Source organism: Pristis pectinata, chromosome 3 (assembly GCF_009764475.1).
Source record: "Pristis pectinata isolate sPriPec2 chromosome 3, sPriPec2.1.pri, whole genome shotgun sequence".
NCBI lineage: Eukaryota > Metazoa > Chordata > Chondrichthyes > Rhinopristiformes > Pristidae > Pristis > Pristis pectinata.
In genome coordinates this window covers 130,657,285-130,680,565 of record NC_067407.1, presented here as the reverse complement: position 1 = coordinate 130,680,565, position 23,281 = coordinate 130,657,285, and the positions used below count along the sequence as shown (strand labels likewise).

General features: G+C 39.3%; 1 protein-coding gene across 9 annotated transcripts in view; it reads left to right on the top strand.

Moving 5' to 3' along the window:
- Positions 1–23,281, top strand: part of akt3a (v-akt murine thymoma viral oncogene homolog 3a) — a 426,682-nt gene that overhangs the window by 77,528 nt on the left and 325,873 nt on the right. Inside the window, exon 2 of one of the 9 annotated variants that reach the window (XM_052012971.1) lies at positions 17,690–17,769. The exons of the other annotated variants lie outside the window; for them this stretch is intronic. The gene's annotated coding sequence lies outside the window, so the exon portion shown is untranslated. The remainder of the gene's footprint in view (positions 1–17,689; positions 17,770–23,281) is intronic. 9 annotated transcript variants of the gene reach the window in all.

Below are 23,281 nucleotides of genomic sequence, written 5' to 3'. Positions count from 1 at the left end.
GGCACTTTAATTTGTCTTTTTTTTTTAAAAAAAAGCAAAGTAGTGTGACTACTAATTAATTGGTTTAAAAATATGAAGTAAAAGAAACAAATTGAATATAGAAATAATGACTTGACAGGGATAAAATGGCATGTTGTAACTGTAACTAATGAAACATTGGCGTTTGTTGGGATTCTCAATTACCACAAAAAAAACCTGTATTATAGTGCCTTCTCTTTCAAGATTACATTATTACTACTTTGGAGTATTATGTATAGTTTTAGTTACCCTATTAAAGGAAAGATGTCATTAAGTTGGAGAGAGTGTAAAGAAGATTTACGAGAATGTTGCAAGGACTCGAGGGCCTGAGTTAGAGGGAGAAGTTGAGCAAGCTAGGACTTTATTCCTCGGAGCATGGGACACTGAGGGGTGACCATGTGGAGGTGTATAAAATCATGAGGGGCATTGATGAATGGGTAGTCTTTTCCCCAGGGAAAGGGAATCAAATATTAAAGGGCATAAGTTTAAGGTGAGAGGAGGAAGATTCAATAGGGACTTGAGGTACAATTTCTTCATGCAGAGGATGATGTTTAAATGGAGCTGCCAGAGAAAGTAGTAGAGGTGGGTACATTAACAACATTTAAAAGACACTTGGACAGGTGCATGGATAGGAAAGGTTTAGAGGGATATGGGCCAAACACAGGCAGATGGGACTAGCTTAGATGGGTACCTTGGTTGCCATGCATGAGTTGGGTTGAAGGGCCAATTTCCATGCTACATTACTCTGACTTCATGTCATTTCTCTATTGAACAATATTATGTGATGAATATACTGGACAACAGATTCTTGGTCGTCAGTGCCCCTCGACATCTAGGTAACAAAGACCACTGCTACCGTGGCTCTGGCACATAATTAGGCATGTCATTTGGAGACTAGTAGCAATGACAAACCTATCATTCAAATATGGAGTGACAAATTAAAGTAGCAAGCAACAGGAAGTTCTGATCCTCCCCTGAGGACTGAACACAGATATGCTGCATTTATATTTGTTTTTTCCAATGTAGAGGAGCCCATGTTGTACACATCAAATGTAGTGCAATAGATTAGAAGTGCAAGTGAATTGCTTCATGTTTGTTTGGATTCCTGGACAGTCTGAAGGGAAGAGGTGAAAGGACAGATATTATATTCCTGTGGTTTTAGATGGGCTGTGGTCCCCCACACTGATATAACAAGGCTCAGTATAAGCTGGAGAAACCTGTGTGGTACCTCGAGATTAATACAGGGCCTTGGCCATTTACTTTGTGTGTTAATGACTTGGATAAACTGACTGTAATCAAATTTGCTGGTAGTAGAAAGATGTGAAAGTAAGTAGGTAGTGAAAAGAGATCAGATGAATTATGATGAAGGAAGAAATGAGATTATCCAGTTTTGGAGGATTGTGTGATACTATTCAATTTTGGCATTTGGAGAAAATTGAATGTCCTTGCAGAATGAACACATTGTGTGCTTAGGAAAGAAAATGGAGCATTGGCCTTTTACTGGTGGGCTGGGGATTAAAAAAGTTTTGCTGCATCTGTACAGGAATTTGGTGCGATGATGCCTGAGTAATGGTATTTGGTTTTGGTCTCCTTAAGGAATTATTTCATTATAGTAAGGAGGAATGCACTTGCAGGCTGTGCAGTGTAGTTTCACTAGATTGATTCCTGGGGTGAAGGAGTTGTCTTAAGATGAAAGATTGATTTGTGTGGGCCAAAACACATTCTGAAGAGGTATATCAGGGTAGATTGTGTGAGGATGTTTCCCTGTTTTGGGAAGTCTGGAACTCTGGTCTTGTCTTGGGATTCTTAAAACTGAGGCTAGGAGCAATTTCTTCTTCGAATTCTGAATCTGTGGAATTTTTGAGATGCTGAGTAAGTATATTTAAGGCTGAGTTAAATTTTTTGACCAAAGGAATTGAGGGTAATGGGAACCTAATAGGAAAATGGAATTGTGATCTATTGAATGATAAAATAATCTCTGTGCTGTATATTATTTCCCAAGTTGGTTATAGTGGAAAACTAAATTAGAGCTTTGTGAAAGGCAAGGTTAAGTTATTTTAATTTAAAAGAGGCAGCTGCAATAGCTGTTGCTTTGTGTATTATTTGTCAGTGTAGTAATTGCTCATTCATCAGTGTAATGGATCTATTTATAAGATATCTTTATTAGTCACATGTACATTGAAACACAGTGAAATACACATTTTGCGCAGAGTGTTCTAGGGGCAGCCCGCAAGTGTCGCCACGCTGCTGGCCTCAGCATGCCCACAGCTTCCTAACCTGTTCGTCTTTGGCATGTGGGAGGAAACCCATGCAGACACGGGGAGAACGTACAAACTCCTTACAGTGGCTGGAATTGAACTTGGGGTCGCTGGTGCTGTAATTACCTTCTCTTGACCAAAAGTTGAATATAAAGATAGAGAAAGGGGAGGATTTGAGGAATTAACTTCCCACTAGCTGCAATTTGAAAATTATCTGTAATTTAGTAATTGGTGCGAGGGACTGTGGATACAGAGATCCAATAATTGTGCTAAGGATGGAGGTGGCAATCTTGAGCAGGACAGTGACTGTGCAGAAACCTGTGTTTACGAGTGGCTGAGTGGATTTAGAAAGCATGAGCTAGACAGCAAAGTAACTGTTTAAAAAGAAGAGAGTGTTATTGAATGAAAAGCAGGAAACCAAATCAAAGTTTTGGGAAAGACTGGCATTTAAAATTTAAGTGAGCAGCTTCGATGTCAGAAATGATCTTTTATTTTTCTGTGCAGAATCGGGTTGGCTCACATGTATCTTCATTAATTCATTCATGTGCAGATATAAACTAGCTGGAAGAAAAGTTTTAATGACCCTATTAATTTGGGACAAATGTTCACATAATATATAAAGGTTTCAAACTTGTATCCAGTTCAGTAAGTTGTGTTTTGAGTAGTGAGTGGTTTGGAGATATTACCATGCGAATTCACTTTTGCAGCTGGTACATTTTAGATCAATTTTGATGGCCGTTTTTAACACTTGGAAAATAAGATATTTGGCCATTTAAATGGAGAATATTTCTGGAAGTTTTCAAGTGATAAGTGATTACAAAAAGTGTAATGTTTATCTGAAATTCATTTATGCAAATATAATACTAAATTGAGGGTTTGAATATGGGGATGTTTTTAATTTTTAAAAAAAAATTACATTTCAGAATTTAAATTCCCTGGTAATCCAATTGTGACGTTATGGCATAAAGTAAGAATGTATGCTAAATCAAATTGGATAATTTGAATGAAGCAATTTTGAATTGGCTTTGTTACTTTTTGGAAGGGGTGGTGAGAGGAAAGGAAAAGTTAGTTTTTGGGAGAAAAAATTTACAAGATGTGCAGTGCTAGAAATATAACGTTGAGCATATTGTGTTTATCATGTTGGCCCAAGATTTTAACATTTTCATTTGGGACGATATATATTACTGTCCCAAATGTATAAAATATAAAATTGCAAAATACATTGAGTTTGTAAATCTATAATGTATCATCTGAGTTTTTGCAACACAAGGAATGGGTCTCAACATTTAATGGCGTGTTAACAGTTTTTTGAGAATTGTGTTTTCTTAAAATTATGTATCTACTTTCTTTAACCCCCAGATTTTCTTTTGTATCTTGCTGAAGAAACTAGTATTTGTGGAATGAATAATCTTTTGTTTGCCGGTTTTGATTAGATATCAGTGTATGAAAGGATTGAAGTTTGTTCAGTCCATCCTGCAGCTTTAGTTTGCAACTGCACATTGCATGAAATTAAGAAATTATCCATATAATACTGAACTTATTGCTTGTGTCTTAAATTGTGATGTTGCAGATTGAGCTTCATCAGTCCTGCTCCCAGGGCAACTGGCCTGCCCCTCAGCCACAATTCCAGACCTATCTGTTCCTGCATGAGACTTTTGGTGTAATTCTAAAAGTAAACATTACTTTTTGACAATTTTGCATGCATTAATTCCAACTCTGCTATAATATTTTGAATATAATTTATGCAGGGTCTTATTGATTGCTGATTTTGGCTGGAAGGGATATTTATTATTGAAAGTTGTCAGTAAGTGGGTTTCAATCTTCTTTCTTTGCAGACCTGGAGTGGTGAATGTGACTTAAGAATTGCCATTAACATGTTTTTTCTGCCATACACTTTTAAAACTATTTTTAACATTTTAAGTTAAAGCTGAAAATCTTAAATGATTATAGGTTATAAAAAATCTTATTATAATGCACTAAATTTGAAGTTGAAATAGCACATTTTTCTGCAACAGATTGGAGTTTGAATGAAATGCATGATATAATGCAGATACTTAATTGTTTGGAAACCAGAAGTGGAGATTGTGAATACTGATATAGAACCATAGAACAATACAGGCCCTTCGGCCCACCATGTTGTGCCGCCCTTCAAACCACACCTAAGACTATCTAACCCCTTCCTCCCACATATCTCTCTATCTTAAATTCCTCCATATGCTTAACTAACAATCTCTTGAAATTGTCCAATGTATCAGCCTCCCACCACCACCCCAGGCAGCGCATTCCATGCACCAACCACTCTCTGGGTGAACAACCTCCCTCTGACATCTCCCTTGAACTTCCCACCCATTACCTTAAAGCTATGCCCTCTTGTTTTGAGCATTGGGAAAGAGGCGCTGGCTGTCCACTCTCTTCCTCTCAATATCTTATATACCTCTATCAAGTCTCCCCTCATCATCATCCTCCTCTCCAATGAGAACAGCTCTAGCTCCTTTAGTCTCTCCTCATAATCCATATTCTCTAATCCAGGCAGCATCCTGTTAAATCTCCTCTGCACCCTTTCCAACGCCTCCACATCCTTCCTATAATGAGGTGACCAGAACTGGACACAGTGTGGCTTAACCAGAGTTTTGTAAAGCTGCATCATTACTTCTCGGCTCTTAAACTCGATCCCCCGACTTATGAAAGCTAACATCCCATAAACTTTCTTAACTACCCTATCTACCTGTGAGGCGATTTTTCAGTGATCTGTGGATATGAACCCCCAGATCCCTCTGCTCCTCCACACTGTCCAGAATCCTGCCATTTAACCTTGTATTCCGCCTTGGAGTTTGTCCTTCCAAAGTGTATCACCTCACACTTCTCTGGATTGAACTCCATCTGCCACTTGTCAGCCCAGCTCTGCATCCTATCAATATCCCTCTGCAAGCTTCGACAGCCCTCCACACTGTCCACAACACCAATTTTTGTGTCATCTGCAAACTTGCTAACCCAGCCTTCCACCCCCCATCTAAGTTGTTAATAAATATCACAAAAAGTAGAGGTCCCAGAACTGATCCCTGTGGGACACCACTAGTCACAGCCCTCCAATCCGAATGCACTCCCTCCACCACAATCTTCTGCTTTCTACAGGCAAGCCAATTCTGAAGCCACATGGCCAAGCCTCCCTGGATCCCTTGACCTCTGACATTCTGAAGAAGCCTACCATGTGGAACCTTGTCAAACATCTTACTAAAATCCATGTAGACCACATCCACTGCACCAGCCTCATCAATCTTCCTGGTCACCTCCTCAAAGAACCCTATCAGGCTAATGAGGCAAGATCTTCCCTTCACGAAGCCATGCTGGCTGTCCCTAATCAGTCCATGATTCTCTAAATGCTCATAGATCCTATCTCTTAGAATCCTTTCTAGCAGCTTACCCACCACAGACGTAAGGCTCACTGCTCTGTAATTCCCTGGACTATCCCTACTACCTTTTATTGAATAAGGGGACAACATTTGCCACCCTCCAATCCTCCGGTACCATCCCCGTGGACAACGAGGACTCAAAGGTCCTAACCAACGGTTCAGTAATCTCCTTCCTTGCCTCACGAAGCAGCCTGGGGAATATTCCGTCAGGTCCCGGGGACTTATCTGTCCTAATATTTTCTAACAACTCCAACACATCCTCTTTCTTAATATCTGCATACTCTCGAACATCACCCTCACCAACACGGTCCTCAGCATCATCAAGACCCCTCTCCTTGGTGAATACTGAAGAGAAGTATTCATTGAGAACCTCACCCACTTCCACAGCTTCCAGGCACATCCTCCCACCTTTGTCTTTAATCGGACCTACCTTTACCCTAGCCATCCTTCTGCTCTTCACGTACGAGAAAAAAGCCTTGGGATTCTCCTTAACCCTACTCGCCAAAGCCTTTTTATGTCCCCTTCTCGCTTTCCTCAGCCCTTCCTTGCTACTCTATATTCCTCACGAGCCCTGTCTGATCCTTGCTGCCTACACCTTATGTATGCTGCCTTCTTCTTCCTAACTAGTTGTTCCACCTCTCTTGTCACCCACAGTTCCTTCACCCTACCATTCCTTCTCTGCCTCACCGGGACAAATTTATCCCTAACATCCTGCAAAAGATCCCTGAACATCGACCACATCTCCATAGTACATTTCCCTTCAAAAATGTCACCCCAATTTACACTCCCAAGTTCTCACCTTTATAGCCTCATAATTTGCCTTTCCCCAATTAAATATCTTCCAGTCCTCTTTGCTCCTATCCCTGTCCATGACAATTCTAAAGGTTATGGAGCAATGGTTACTGTCCCCCAAATGCTCACCCACTGATAGATCTGCCACCTGTCCCGGTTCATTGCCTAAAACTACATCTAATATGGCATTCCCTCTAGTCGACCTGTCAACATACTGTTTCAGGAATCCGTCCTGGACACACCTAACAAACTGCGCCCCATCTAAACCCTTGGCACTAAGTAGGTGACAATCAATATTTGGAAAGTTGAAGTCTCCCATTATAATAACCCTGTTATTTTTGCATCTTTCCAAAAACTGCCTCCCAATCCTGCTCCTCAGTATCCCTACTGCTACCGGGGGGCCTATAGAATACTCTCAGGAGGGTAACTGCTCCTTTCTTGTTCCTAACTTCCACCCATATTGACTCTAGAGAGGATCCTTCTACATTATCTACCCTTTCTGCAGCTGTAACAGTGTCCCTGACCATCATCGCCACCCCTCCTCCTCTTCTCCCCCCCCATCCTATCTCTTTTAAAACACTGAAATCCTGGAATATTCAATATCCATTCCTGCCCTGATGTCAGCCATGTCTCTGTAATAGCCACAATATTATAGTCCCATGTACTTATCCAAGCTCTCAGTTCATCTCCTTTATTCCTGATGCTTCTTGCATTCAAGTAAATGCACTTTAGCCCATCCACCTTACTACTTTTATAGCCTGTACTCTGCTTCTCCTTCCTCAAAGCCTCTCTACCTATCAGATCTGACTTTTCCCCATCCCCTTCTTCCTCTGACCTACTCCTCTGGTTCCCTTCCCCCTCGCAATCTAGTTTTTAGATTGCAAAATTGCAAACCTTTTTAGTTGCAAAATTGAGCAAGTTTTCCAATACATCACTTATTTTGAATCTATGTGTTTGGAAGTTAAGTCTTAATGGCAAAGCTAACACCAAAGAATTTGAGTTACTTTCTGGGTAATATTTTGATTAAGATTGAGAAAAATAATATTATGAAAGCAGGTTTGAAATTTGGTCTGCTTGTAGAGTTATGACAGCTTTATTACTCTGGGGCCAACATTGGGTTCAGAAAGCTGGCTTGGGTGTAAAATTAAAATAACTCCCTATTGTGGGCTGCCCTGAATTGTTCAGAGAGAACTTAACAGTACACCTTAGTGTTTTAAAACTTGACCTGGAAATAAAGGCAATAGATGCAAGTTGACGTTTCGGGTTGAAATCCCACATCTGGACTGAGAGGGAAGGTTGTCAGTATATAGTAGTATGGGATGGAGGCTGGTGGGTGATAGGTGGAACCAGGTGGGGGGAGGGATGGGAAAGGTGAATAAACAGAGAAGGAATTTCGGGTAACCCATACCTTTTGTGTTCTGCTTCCACACTTAACTGTTTACCTAATTTTCTTCTCCCTTTGTTCACCTTGCCCATTATCCCCTTCCCCTCTGGTTCCATTTATCAGCCTGCATTCCATTCCTCTCCTCATTTGCACTGTGTTTACTGGCAACCTTTCCTCTTTCCTCTCAGTCCTGATGATGCAGGGTCATGACCCAAAATGTCGACTTACACCTTTTGCCTCCGCAGGTGCTGCTTGACCTGCTGAATTTTGGCATGTTCCCTTTGACACTCACCAACTTTCATCAATGCTCCATAGAAAGCATCCCATCTGGATACATCAAGGCAACTGCTCTGCCTGGGACTGCAAGAAACTGCAGAGAGTTATGGACGTAGCTCAGCAAATCACGGAAACCAGCCTCCCCTCCATGGACTCTTGTCTATATTACTTGCTGCCTTGGTAAAGCAGCCAGCATAATCAAAGACCCCACCCATCCAGGACATTCTCTCTTCTCCCCTCTCCCATCAGGCAGAAAATACAAAAGCCTGAAAGCACGTAGCACTAGGCTCAAGGACAGCTTCTATGCTGATGTTATAAGACTAAAGAATGGTTCCCTAGTACGATAAAATGGACTCTTGACCTCACAATCTGCCTCGTTATGACCTTGCACCTTATTGTCTACCTGCTCTGCACTTTCCCTCTAGCTGTGACATTTTACTCTGCATTCTGTATTGTTTTATCTCGTACTACTTCAATGCACTGTTTAATTAATTGATCTGCATAAACGGTATGCAAGGCAAGTTTTTCACTGTACCTCGGTACAAGTGACAATAATAATAAAAAACCAAAACCAAATTCTTCCTGCATTTTGTTTAAAGTTCCAGATTCCAGCATCTGCAGTCTCCTTTTGTCTTCTGATCTGGAATTATTTGCAGAAAACATGTATAATAGGTCGGGATTTTTCTTTTGGAACGTATTGATACTGCACTAGGTATATTGGATGCAGAATAAAATGATGACATCCATTTGTAAAAGTATATGAAGAATACAAATATACATCTGTCTAGAATGGGGTAAGGAAGTATATTGAGATAAAAGCACATTAAGCTGCTCATTTTACAATAATGTGAACATTTAGCACATCTTGTATTGGTTTCATTTAAGTAGCATTTTCCTTTACACTGTAAACAATTTGCCCTGCAGCCCATTGTCTTGCATGACATAAACAAGATTTTCTCACCATTCTGCAGCATTTCTAACTTTGCTTTTTAATTCTTTAACAAACCTACTACTTGCAGACTTGTGGAAAAAGCCTACAAAAGTAAGGAGGTTATGCATCAGTTATATAGGGCATGGGTAAGATGACATCTGCAACGTGTACAGTATTGGTCTCCTTATTTAATTCAGAATAGGTTTACTGGATGAATACCTGGAATGGGTGGATTGTCATTGGAGGATGGGTTAGGCTTCTATCAACTGGAGTTTAGAAAGGCAAGAGAGGACTTTATTGAATATAAGATCCTGAAGGATCTAAACAGAGTGGATGTGGAGGGTTACTCTTCTTGTGGGATAATCTAGAACCAGGGATCACTGCTTGAAAATAAAGGGGTGACGCATTTAAATTCTTTTTGCTCAGTGTTGAGATTTTTTGGAACTCCTTCCAAAGATGCTGGAAACATAATCATTTGAATATTTTTAAAGCAGTGGGATATATTGTGGATGGTTGATTAACAAGGGGTTGAAAGGTTATTGCAGGTAGACAGAAAAGCTGAGCCAAACTTGCAATTGGATCAGACATTGTTCTATTAAATGGTGGAACATGTTTAGGAGCAGGAATTCCTCAGTTTATACGTGTGTAGTGGAGGGGCAAGGTTGGGAGTGGGGTGGGAGCAGCAGGGAGGTGGAGTAAAATATCCACCATTTAATGAGTCTAGGACCAGACCATTATGGATCTAAAAATGAGTTTCAGGCCACAGAAATGAAGTTATGAAAAGCTTGAAATTTGGACCTCTCTTCCACTCCAGGAGTTAATATTGAGTTAATTACAATTTTAAATCCTTGATTTCTAACCAAATGTATTGAAATATAAGAAACAAAAGGGGATTGTATAAAAAATAGTTGCAGGTTCGCCTTTGTCTTAATGTATTGCAGGCAGAGATTTTAAGTGCCAAATCCCAACAATTGGCCAAAAATTCTGCTGCTTTTGCACAATGTTTAAATATCAATATAGATAAATGGAGAAAGTCATTTTATTTCAAGGTCTTTTGACCATTCTTCCAAAGTGCACAGGCAAGGAAAACCTACACTGGTTTAAAATTAACAATTGACTCGGTGCTACCTATGGCGAGTGGAAGAGTGGCTGAAACTGCTTGGCAATTTCACTCCTGAAAGGCCTGAATTTTCAGACATAATTATTTGATACCAGGTTCACCAAATGGCTCCCTTAATCTTGAAGTCTAAAACATGAGGTATTCATTGTTCCCATATAGATTCTAAATAAGTAAAACGTAAAAAGCAGATCCCATTAGCTCAGTGATGCAGCTAAGGATGGCACTGCCATGAAGCTCATAGAGTGACTACCTCCCAGCTTCATGGTCAGTCCTGACCTCGGATTCTGTGTGGAGTTTGTACTGTGTGGGTTTCCTCTGGGTGCTCTGGTTTCCTCCCTAGGTTAATTGGCCACTGTATGTTGCTCCCACTGTGTAGGTGACTAGTAGAATCTGGGGGAGTAAACAAAAAGGGATTTAATGTGAATAGGGTGCTTGATGGTCGGCCTCAAGTCAGTGTACCTTCAGGCCTGTTTCCGTGCCGTATGACTCTGACTCAGAAGATTTCTAACTGAACTATAGAAAATAAACTGATGGAAAAAGTCCTGAAAGGTGTGAATTAGAAGCAGAGTTGGCCTCTCAAGCCTACTTCACCATTTGATAAGGTCATGGCTAATCTGACCATATTCCTGCCTATCCCAGTTGGCTTTTGAACCCCTCTCTTATTAAGAATCTCACTTTCTCTGCCTTTAAAAAAATGAAATTCTGTTTCCATCACTCTTTGAAGAGAGGTTTCAAAGACATGCAGTTCTGAAAAGGTTTTCTCATATCCATCTTAAATGGGCAATTTTTTTTTTGAACAGTGACCCCCTCATTCTAAGTTCTCCCTTAAGTGGAAACATCCTTTTCACCCTGTCAGATCTTCAATCTTGTTTCAATCAAGTCATCCCTTCTCCCTACTAATCTTCTGCAGATACAAGTCTAGTCTGTACAACCTTCCAACGAGGACCCACCTGTTCCAGATATTGGCTAGTAAACCTTTCCTGTACTGCTTCCAATACATTAACAGGAGACCAGTATTGTACATTGGTACTTCCACGTGTGGCCTCACTAATGTACTGTATTACTTCTGAGTTCTAGTTCCACAGCAATAAGCTACAATATTCTGTTACCTAGCTACTTGCTGTACATACATGCTAGCCTTTTGCGAATTATGGACTATGAAATCCAGATACATCTGCAGTTCCTCACCATTTAGATAATTTAAATAAAATGTTCTTCCTAAAATTGACAGTTTCACATTTTACCTTTATTGGGCTCCTTTTGCCAGGCATTTGCCCACTCATTTCACGTATCTGTATAGTGTTTTGGCCTTCTGTCCTCCTTGCTTTCCTACTGATCTTTGTGTCATCAGCAAATTTAGAAACCATATGTTCATCCTAATTGTTAATATAAATTGTAAAAAGGTGAAGTCCTAGCACTGATCCCTACATTTTGCTAAGAAGGGAAATGACCACTTATGCCTCCTCTGTTTCCTGTTAGCCAGCCAATCTTCTATCCACCCCAACATGTTACCTCCCATGAGCTTTTATTTTCCATAATAACCTTTGATGCCACACTTTATTAAATGTCTTCTGCAAATCTAAGTATAGAACGTCCGTTGATTCCCCTTTATCCACAGCCTGAGTTACTACTTCAAAGAATTCTGTCACTACGTTAAGCTAATTGGCCTGTAGTTCGCTGCTTCCTGATTCCCTCACTTTTCGAATAAGAGTTACATTGGCTGGTTTCCAATTGAGCAGAACATTCCCTGAAACTAAGAAGTTTTGGAAAATTAAAACCAATGCATCAATTATCTCACTTAACTCTTCTAAGACTCATGACATGACAAGCATGACATGAGGGGGCAGAAATGACAGAGCTGCATCTATCATTCTGTTCCAGTAATTTCTCCTGTGCCACTAAAGGACCTGCATTGGCTTGAGTTATTCCTTTTGTATTTTGCCTATTCACTAAGCTGTTGCAATATGCTTTTCTATTTCTTGCTAGTCTGTTTTGTTTTTCCCTTATTAATGCTTTGGTTCTCCTTTAAATTCTGAAATGCTTCCACTTCTCAAGCTTGCTGTTCCTTTTGGCAATGTTATAAACCTTTACCTTGTATTTATATCTTCACTTGAAAACTGCAGCTGGGCCACTTTTCTTGTTTTTAGTGATCTTAATAGGGGATATATTACTTGTAAGAAATCAACTCATGGTTTACAAATAAGCAACTTCTTGTTTACTCAAAAGAAAATAACAAGAGTAGGCTACCTGGTCCCTCAAGCCTGCCATTGTCATTCAACGTGATCATGGCGGATCTGTCCCAGCCCTCAACTATGTCATTTCCTCATAGTCCCCAATTCCCTGATTTTTCAAAAATGTATGCATCTCCATATTAAATACCTCCAGTGACATCTCCTCCCCCACTCTCTGGGTAAAGAATTCCAGATATTTATCGGCCTCTCTTTGTGCCTATGTTTTAAATGTTTACCTGATACAGTGAACTCTTATTTTGTGCACTAGCCTCTTTTGTGTCATTTCATCTAATGCCTTCTAATAATCTAAATATACTACATCTACAAGTTCCCTTCTAAACTTCATTCTGTGCAGTTCTTTACGCCCAATTTTCGGAAGCTGGAACGCCCATTAAGCTGGTACGAGTGCAGGAGAGATTCATGAGGATGTTACTGGGACTGGAGGGCTTGAGTTAGGAGAGGCTCCATAGGCTGAGACCTTTCTCTGGAGTGTAGGAGGTTGAGGGTGACCTTATTCAGGTGTATTAGTATTGGTTTATTATTGTCACTTGTACCGAGGTACAGTGAAAAACTTGTCTTGCATGTCGATCGTACAGGTCAATTCATTACACAGTGTAGTTATGTTGGGTTAGTACAGAGTGCATTGATGTAGAACTGGTAAAAGCAATAACAGTAGAGTAAAGTGTCACAGCTACAGAGAGAGTGCAGTGCAAGGTCACAATAAGGTAGATCATGAGGTCATAGTCCATCTCATCATTTAAGGGAACTGTTCAATAGTCTTATTATAGTGGGGTAGAAGCTGTCCTTAAGTCTGGTGGTACATGCCCTCAGGCTCCTGTATCTTCTACCCGATAGAAGAGAAGAGAGAATGACCCGGGTGGGTGGGGTCTTTGATTATGCTGGCTGCTTCACCAAGACAATGAGAGGTAAAGACAAGAGTCCAAGGAGGGGAGGCTGGTGTCCGTGATGCACTGGGCTGTGTCCACAACTCTCTGCAGTTTCTTGCGGTCCTGAGCAGAGCAGTTGCCGTACCAAGCTGTGATGCATCCAGATAGGATGCTTTCTATGGTGCATCGATAAAAGTTGGTGACAGTCCAATGGGATAAACCAAATTTCATTAGCTTCGTAAGGAAGTAGAGGCACTTGTGAGCTTTCTTGGCCGTGGCATCTACGTGATTTGACCAGGACAGGCTGTTGGTGATGTTTACTCCCAGAAACTTGAAGCTGTCAACCCTCTCAACCTCAGCACCATTGATGTAGACAGGTGCATGTACACCACCCCCTTTCCTGAAGTCAATGACCAGCTCTTTTGTTTTGTTGTACCTTGCTTTTCTTCAGTACCGGGATGACAGTGGTCTTTTTAAAACAGGTGGGAACCTGAGATTGAAGCAGGGAGAGGTTAAATATGTCCACAAATACTTCTGCCAGCTGATCAGCACAAGATCTGAGCACATGGCCAGGGACCCATCTGGGCCAGATGCTTTATAAAGTCTGTGATGGTGGTGGCATACTCATCAAGGCTGGCAGCTGAGTCTTTGAACATGGACCAGTTCCACTGTCCTCAAAGCAGTCACGTAGGAGCTCATCTGCTTTGTCAGACCAGCACTGCACGACTCTCTGTACCGGATCCTCCCGTTTCAGTAGATAAGGTGGATGGTTACAGTCTTTTTCCCAGGGCAGGGGTGGTGAAAAATAGAGGGCATAGATTTAAGGTGAAAGGGGAAAAATTTAAAAGGGACCTGAGGGGAAACTTTTTCACACAAAGGGTGGTGGGTATATGGAATAATCTGCCAGAGAAAGCTGTATAGATGGGTACAATTACAATGTTTAAAAGACATTTGGGCAGGTACATGGATAGAAAAAGCCTCTAGGGATACAGGTGAAATGCCAGCAAGTGAAACTAGCTCAGATGGACATCTTGGTCGACATGGACAAGTTGAGCCGAAGGGTCTGTTTATGTACTTATAACTCTGACTCTATAACTGTGCTTTTGTCAAAATTGCTAGAATTCTTCATTGTGATTTCCCTTTCATGAAACCATGTTGACTTGGTTTATTGCATTAAGATATTCTAAATGAGTGCTATTTCTTCCTTAATTATAGATTCCAACAGCAGTTGTTAAACTAGCTGTAGTTTCCTACTTTTTTTTGTGTGGTGTTCCCTTTTTGAACAAAGGAGTCACATTTTCCAATAGTCAGTACTCTCCTGGAACTTGGTGGGTTCTGAAAGATTTTATGGATGGCTCTCCTATTTGCAGCTGCTCTCTTCAAAACTTCTGGGTGTTGGCCATTGTATTCTGGCCACTTGTCTGCCCTCACTTGCACTAGTTTTTCCAATACTTTGTCCTCATCATAGGGATTGTGAGAAGCTCTTTGAAGCAAGCCCATCTGTTACCTTTGGGATATTTGCTGTATCTTGTGCTGTGAAGACTATTGCAAAGTTTTCTTGTTTCCTGTGAATAATTCCACAGAATCACTCTCCAGGGTTTCCACATTTACTTTAGCTATCCTTTTTTATATATACCCAAAGATGCTTTTGCAACTTGCTTTGATATTACTTGCCAGTTTACTCTTTAATCAATTTTCCCCTCATTAGTTTTTTTTAAATCCTCTTTTGCTGATTCCTGAAAAAAATTTTCCAGTCCTCTGGTCTACCACCAACTTTTGCCACTTTGTATGCTTTAGTTTTTTATTTAATATTTTCTTTCACCTCCTTTGTCAATCACAGATAGTTCATCTTTCTCATTGATTCCCACTTTCTGATGGAGATAACACTTAACAGAAATTTATGCAATAGATGCTGAAATGTCTGTCACTGCTCATTGACCTTTCCTTTAGCCTATATTCCCAGTCACTCTAAACAACTCTTCCTTCTTGTCTTATTTAAATCGAGGGCATTGGTTTTGGACCCAGGCTATCTGCCCTCGGGTTGTATTTATAATTTTGCCGTCTTGTGATCACTGCATCTTGGAGAATCATTAACAACGTCTCTTAGTAATCCTACCTTATTATAAATGTCCAAAATAGCCTATTCCTGAGTAGGTTCGGTATCATACTGATCGAAGAAACAATTTATGAAGCACTCCACAAATTCTCCTTCCATTGTAGCCTTGCCGTATTGATTAGAACAATCAATATGAAGATTAAGATTGCCCATGATAATTGTAGTTTCCTTACCCACCTTCATAATTTTTCCACTTATGCTTTGTGCTGTTGTGAGGCAATGCTAAGTGGAAATAAAGAATAGCAGGGATGGAATGTAAGGGTGGTGGTGGTCTATAGGAGCCCACCCCCCAAAAAAAACTGATTGCATATCAAGATCCACTGCACCTATATCGGTACTCAGCATAGCACTGATATTTTCCATATCATTAATGCTAGCCCATCTCTTTTTTGCCTATTCTTTCACAACATCAATTAACCTAGAATATTGAGTTCTTTGTCCTGGTCACACTGCAACTGCGTTTCTATAATAGCTATTAAATCAAACTCGTTTATTTCTATTTGTGCTGTCAACTCATCTATCCTGTTACAAATACTGCATGCATTCAGATAAAGCATTTGCCTTTGTAACATTGTTACTCACTCAGATTTCAATTTCTGCTACACATTTTTGCTTTGCTTTGATATTCATTCACTCCTTCACTACCTTGTGCCATTTGTTTTGAATTATTAAACTACTCATTTCAGCTACCTACTCCATTAGTTTAAAGCCCTGTTATGCAATTTGCCAGGACACTGGTCGCAGCACTGTTCAAATGAAGCTCATCCCGATGGAACAGTTCTTTTTGCTCTGTATTGGTGCCACTCCTGCATGAATTGGAACCTATTTCTCCCTCCCTCATTTTTGAGCCACACGTATACTTCTCTAATCTTATTTACCCTCTGCCAATTTCCCCCAAGCTGCTCAGAATCCCTTAGCAAAACCACCTCCATAGTCAAATATGTCATTGACACCTACATGGACCACTACAACTGGATCCTTCCCCTCCCACTCCTCATTCTTGTGAGCTCAGAACAGTACTCTGGACCCTGGCACCTGTCACAGCTTCTGTCTCATTTAACCTAATTTGAGAGTAGGGAGGGTTCAAGTGATGGCAAGTTTAATAAATTTGATTCCCTTTAATACCTTTTTATTGTAGTTTTCTAATGTGACATCCCCAACTTTTCTTTCTCTACGCCTGCCCACCCCCCCACCTCTTCAGGTTCAAATTTCCATGGAATATCACCCTAGTTTCTGCATTTCTTCTTGTGATAAGAGTCCAAGTATCACCATTCTAGCAAATCTGCACTAACACCCATGCCCCTTGATTTCCTTAGTTTGCTCATATTGGTGAGTCTCAGTTCAATATTATTTACTACCTCCAAAACTATTCTGACACTTGGTCAAATATAACTTGTTCTTCTCAAATTTAAAATCTGTCTTTGCTGTTTGAATTAATGTTTAAATATGGTTTGTGGAAGTTTTCTATAATTGAGACAGTCCTTATTTTACTAGCAGGTGGAATGTTTGCCACCCTCCAGTCATTTAACACTGCTCCCATCTACAATGTATTTTGAAAAATTAATTTCCTTTGGTACGAGACTGCCAAATTTGTATGTATAGAAGCTGGTTAGGGAAATGTCAGTTATTTTGTAGCTTTAGTCCCAAAAGCAGTGATTCCTTGTTAATGCATAAAGTGTTACCTGTCGATTCCTCATGTACAATGCTTAGATAACTTACTTTCCTGCTGTATTTAAAGAATTGTGCTGTACTCATTTTGAGAGGCTTCCTTAATTTTTCCCTTTTGTCTAATGTTTGTTATACATTCGCTGGATTCTTATTGTAATTATTTTTTAATTCTTTGTCCTTGTCTTTGATTATATTTAATAGAATACATAATGGCTTTAGATTTCATTGTGTCTTCAAGTTTAATGTTCAATCTAGTCCCATTGCTATTCTATAAAGCCACATACCCAGTAAGCCTTTATTTACTTTGAAATGTTCTTGGATGGTGCTATGCCAGTCTCTCATTCGCTTTCCTTATGTTTTAGCAGTTGTCCCTCCTTGGGTACTTTTATCATTGTTATCGATTTTCAGTTTATCAACAGTTATGACATTTTTTCTTTGCTTTTTCTTAGTATTTTCAGTGTTCCAATTTCAATTCCACTATTTTCTTGTGGTATTGGTTTTATCCATCTTTCACTTCTAAGGTCCAGAAAACAATATAGAATAAGTTCTTTAAATTCCTCTCCATTTAACCCTTTGTTTTCTTGTTTTGTATTTTTAGCTTTTGTTCGATAAACCTGACTGAACTGTCCACAACTTCCCTCTGAGTTTTATTTCGAGTAACTTAGTAAAGGGCACCAGGTATAGTAATGCATTTGGATTTTTTATTAGCCAAACTCACAGAGCCTATGAGCATATTAATGTAATATCTTTTCTCTAGAATGTTAAGTTATTTGAGAAAGTTATTATATTTACATTTTCTGTAAATAAAAATCAAGACTACAAATACTGAAATATGAAATAAAAACAGATTGCTGGAAATGGATTGCAGGTCAGGCAATATATGTGAAGAGAGATTTGGGTTTGAATCCCTTTGTCAGAACTGGGAAAGAGGAAAAATGAGTTAGTTTTCAGTAGCAGTGAAGGTTGAGGGATGGGTAGAACAAAGGGAATATCTCCGTTAGGGTGAGGCAAAATAGGTTGATGGAGGCATTTAGACGTGATACAATTTCTGAGGATGTGAGACATACCCAGTAGGCCAGATTATATGAATAAAGAAAGAAAAACTGAGCCAAAATGATGACTAGCAGAAATTACCTATAATGCTATAGACAGAAAGAAAGAGCAAGTCACCTAAAAGTTGAAAAGTTCAATGTGAATCTAGGAGCTTGCGGTGGAAGTTCCAAAGGCATTCATTAGATCCATGAACGGTGTCCTGTAGGATTAGTTTACTGCATTCAAATTGCCTGTTCTTTGATGTAAAAATGCCTCAAGTCTTCAGTTCCTACATTTCTTATTCTACACAAACCAAAATTTTGGGATGTTTAGAAAGCTAATTATTAAGTAATCATCACATTTAATATTTTTGCTGTCATTGGATGTTCCCAAGAAATGTGATAAAGGAGAACAATTTTCAGTCTGCTAATTTTATTTGTGGGAATTACTGGCAAGCCTGGTATTTGTTGGGCCATTTCACAGGGCAATGAGTAATCGACCATATTGAATCTGAAGTTTCATAATATCTAGGCCAAGTGAGGATAGTACATTTCATTTGAAATCATGAGTGAACCAATGGGTTTTTATCCCAAGCTTTATGATTCCATTACTGGTGCAAGTTTTTTATTTTGAATTTATTTAAGTACTTGATGTTTAACTCCTTAGCTTCCATGGTGAGATTTGATCATGTTGCTGAGTCAAAATATTGAATGACAACTCTTTGGTTCACCTTTGATGGTTATTTAAGTGGTACTAAATGAGTGAGCTATACTGCAAAGAAAATAACTAAGAATTCAAAACTCTGAATGTGCAAACCTTAACAAAGTTGTCCATCAAGGCTGCTCTGTCATTCAATAAAATCATGGCAGGGTCTGATCTCGGCCACATCTTCAGTTTCCTGCCTATTCTCCATAATCATTTGCTTGACGGATCAGCAATTGAGCCTCTGGGATAGATTCCAGAACTTTTTCTTTAAAAAAAGAAAACTTCCATCTTTCTCTTAAATGGGTGAGTCCTTTTTTAAACTATTTTCTTTTAGATCTCCCCCCCATTCCCCCCCATGAGAGGAAACTCCCGCTCAGCACCTACTTTATCAAACCCCTTCAACTTGGTTTCAATAATATTATGCTCAAAATATTATCACAGAATGTAGACCCAACCTGCACATCCTTTCTTCACAAGTCAAGCCCTTCAATCCAAGAATAGATGTAATAAATCTTGTCTGAACTGCCTGCATTGCAACTATATCCAACCTTAAATAGGAATTTTGATGTTTTGAGTTGAAACTCACATGCTATTTGACCCACTGAGTTCCTTCACCAGATTGTTGCTCCAGATTTCAGCATTTGCAGCTTTTGTGTCTCCAAGAAAGTCTGCTATCCTTGCCTGATAGGGCTTATAAGTGACTCCATACCTGCAATGTTCTAGTTGATCCTAACTGGTGACTGAGCAAACTACTCTGCTCTTGGCAGTTAGGGATAGGCAATAAATATTGCTGCTGCCAACTTGTCCTTCTGCTGTTAATGGAATAATTAAAAAAAAACGTGAAGACAAGAATGCCTACCTACTATTTCTTCATAACAAATTTGAGATGTAGGGACTGGCTAGCTGGACTATATTTTCTCCCCCAATCTTATAGGCTTTAGTACCTCTCTGCTGTGCTACTAATGGGTCATTGGGTAAATATACGCTGCATCTTCTATGATGAGCATACCCTATTTGCACTATTAATATTTGTCAGTATTTATTGAAAAGTTGTTCAGCTTTTGCTGGTTTTTCAAGGTGGCTTGTATGTTCAATCACGAAAAATTGTCTCTTGCATCTATGAATTATGACCTCTGGAAAATACTGTTAGTATGTACTGGTTATCAGTAGGTATTTGTAGTTGTATGACTTTTTTTGATTTCTGCACATAAACCCTAATCAGACAGGTAAACCAGAAACTGATAGTCTGATAATGCTAATAAAACCCAACAGAAGGGTTATTCTTCCTCACATTGCAAGAAATTGTTGTTGCTAAGTAGGAACTTCTGTCAATTTCATTTATTCGATTCTTTTATTATGCCAACCAATTTGGTACCGTCTTGAAGAGCATGTTTTCTACACAATGTTTGCTTAAGCCATGAAGTGGTTTCTAAATAGAAAGCTTTGTAAAATCTATATAGACTGAAAACATGATTATTTTCTCATCCAACCCTGTTCATTGTGGCAAATTATTTTCTATAACTTGTGTAAGTTTCAATTTTGTTTAATAACGCATTTCCCAGATTGCACCTGAGAAGATAATCAAATTGAATACTTTGGAGTTGGGGAAGGAGATCATTAAAAATACATGGAGCCAGATTTTCTTGCCATTGGTGAGGTGGTCATCGTTGCTACAGAAGAAAAAATGAGAAATCACCTTTATCAAACCCCTGCTTTCAACTTGGCTCCCAGGCTGGTCTGAATTTCCATGACAAACAGGATCCTGCACATGTAAATGTCATTGTGGTGGGTGGGAGAGGAGGAGAAGGACTGGCGGTAGTGCCAGAACAAGCTTTGCCCACAAAAATCAAGCTTTCATTTCAGCTGACTTTCCAACCGGTTTTTGTTTCCAGAAAAAAACTTTGTTTCTAACATTCAGAAACTTACAAAAAATATTCTGTGTGTTGCAAATCAAATAAAATTTAAGATGCGAGAAACAAACAACTCAAAGTACAAAACATTTAATTAAACTCCATTCAATAAAAAAAATCCAGTCTGTTGCATTTCACATACATGCCAGGTGATTGTGGGAAGAAGCTACTGCAATCTTCCAGATTTGTATAAAGTGATCACATTCATAGAAACATACAGCACAGAAATGGGCCCTTATGGCCCACTTAGTTCATGCCAACTGTGACGCCTGTCTGTGCTAATCCTGTTTGCCTATGTTAGGTCCTTATCCACCTAATCCTTTCCTACCCAAGTGCCTTTTAAACATTGTAATGGTATCTGCCTCCACTGACCCCTCTGGCAGCTTGTTCCAACTATTCACCGCCATTTGTGGAAAAACTTGACATGGTCATTTTTAACAAATTATGAGAGAAAAAAAATTAAGATTCCATAATTAGATGTAGCAATATGACCTACCATTTGTGCACTTTGAGTTGATATTGATGAGCAGGAATCTTAATTTTTTTTCCTGAAAATTTGGCACATTTAAAAACAAATAGTGCAGTTAGAATTTTGAGTGCATTTTTTGTGTATTAAGTACAATATTTACTGGTATGTCCTAAGCATTGTTTTTATGCTGTGTCTAGTGTGTAGTTACATCTGTGTATCTTGGATTCTCAGCAAACATTTATAACTATGGTACCTACTCATCACAGATTTCCTATTTGCAAAACAGCAACAAACATACCTGAACAAGTGAGGAACATGCCAAAGCGGAACAAAGTCTTTAATCTTGAAAGTTGCAAGATATGAATTAAACGTGGCAGCTAAGATGGGTATTTTCAAAAAAACATGTATATTGCTCCAAATGTATTTTGAAGAGACTTTTAACTTGGAAACCTGGCAGTTAAAGGAAGCTGGTGGCTTCACGACACAAGTGCCGTTGACAGGATGACTGAGTCAAGGAGAGCAGGCATGTGCCCCTGCCACCACCAAACCCCCTGTTCTTCACCCCTATTAACTCTCAACCCTGTTGTGTTTGCTGGGTTTACTACTGCTGTTGGGTGAGAAACACATGGTCCAGACCTTAAAATTGCCAAACCTCAAACCCTTTTGTTGTGTTGGACTCTCACTTTCTGCAGTTGTTGACTGTTTCTGCCTCTCTCTTCATCCTTCCTGCTTGTCCCTCAAAAAGATTGGGAGCAATGCTTTTTGACTGATGCTGGGAAATAACTGCTTGATTATTGGAAGTTTTTGGGGTGTTTTCTATTTTTTTTCCATGCCTTCCACTTCCCAGTGTTTCCACTCATGTGCAATTGTGTGTTCTGACTTGCCATGAGAAAAAAAAAGGGAAATCTGCTAATATTAAAAACAATACAAGGATAAACATAGTAAAATTGGTCCATTGTTTTAAAGTGGGTGGGAAAGTGTAGTGGTCAAAAATTAATGTATTGACATGTAATTGTTTTATTTTGTGTGCTCAAAGTAGCTTTGTTCTGCAGGTTATGGAATTGCAAAATTTTTAGTTTGAAAAGTAACTCTTCGACATTGATTAGGTTATGAAACAAGAAGTGCATTAGCTTTTCCATTATTGGTGATATTTTTAAAAAAGACTAAATAATGATGCATGTATTCCTATCATTAGTGTTTTCCAGGCAGTTCATTTCACACAAACAAATGATTAAAATGCCTCTTCAAAAGTATTTTTATTCTGTGACAGCAACATTATCAAACTGTCTGGCAAAAATCTAACAGAATTTACCTTTTAATATGCAGAATTGTTAGGAACTATCAAATGGAGGAAATAGACTTTTTGAAAAGCTGCCAAAATTTATAGTTGAGATTGGCTTTGACCTTCATTTGAAAACATTAAAGGAAATGAGTTTTTTCTTTGTCTTCCAAATTGCCAGAAATCTGACCACCGTTACTTGCATGGTGTTTGTAACCTTTTCAAAGTTTTATATAGTGCTACCTCACCTCTGGCCTCTTTAGTCCTTGAATCTGTGCCTACCTTTCCCTGTAGCTTCACATTTGACTCTCTAATTGGACTTGAGTCCTGTAACAGAACTGCATTAGCCAAATCAAAGCCTGAATTGCCTTCTCCATGATTGTCTTGATGCAATATCCCCCTTTGATCCCCTTTGAGTTTTCAGGCCCATGAGATTTCCCCACAATATCTTCCTGACTGCCTCTCATTCTGTGTCCATTTCATATGTTTTTTTTTTCCGTTTACCTTGGTTGATTCCATACTTAATGGCTTGTAGGCAGAATCCATTTTTTTTCCAGGTGAGCCAATATGTTTGAGTCTTTTACATCTGTCTGTTTTTCTGTGGAAGTTTACTGATGATACCAATTTCTATACATAGACACTAAGGGAATCAAAGGTTAAGGGTTAGTGCAGGAAAATGGTGCTGAGGTACAAGGTCAGCCATGATTGTATTGAATTGTGAAACTGGTGCAAGGGAACACACATGGCCTAGTTCTTGTATTGTGTACTACTCGTCCATCTCATCTGATCACAGCC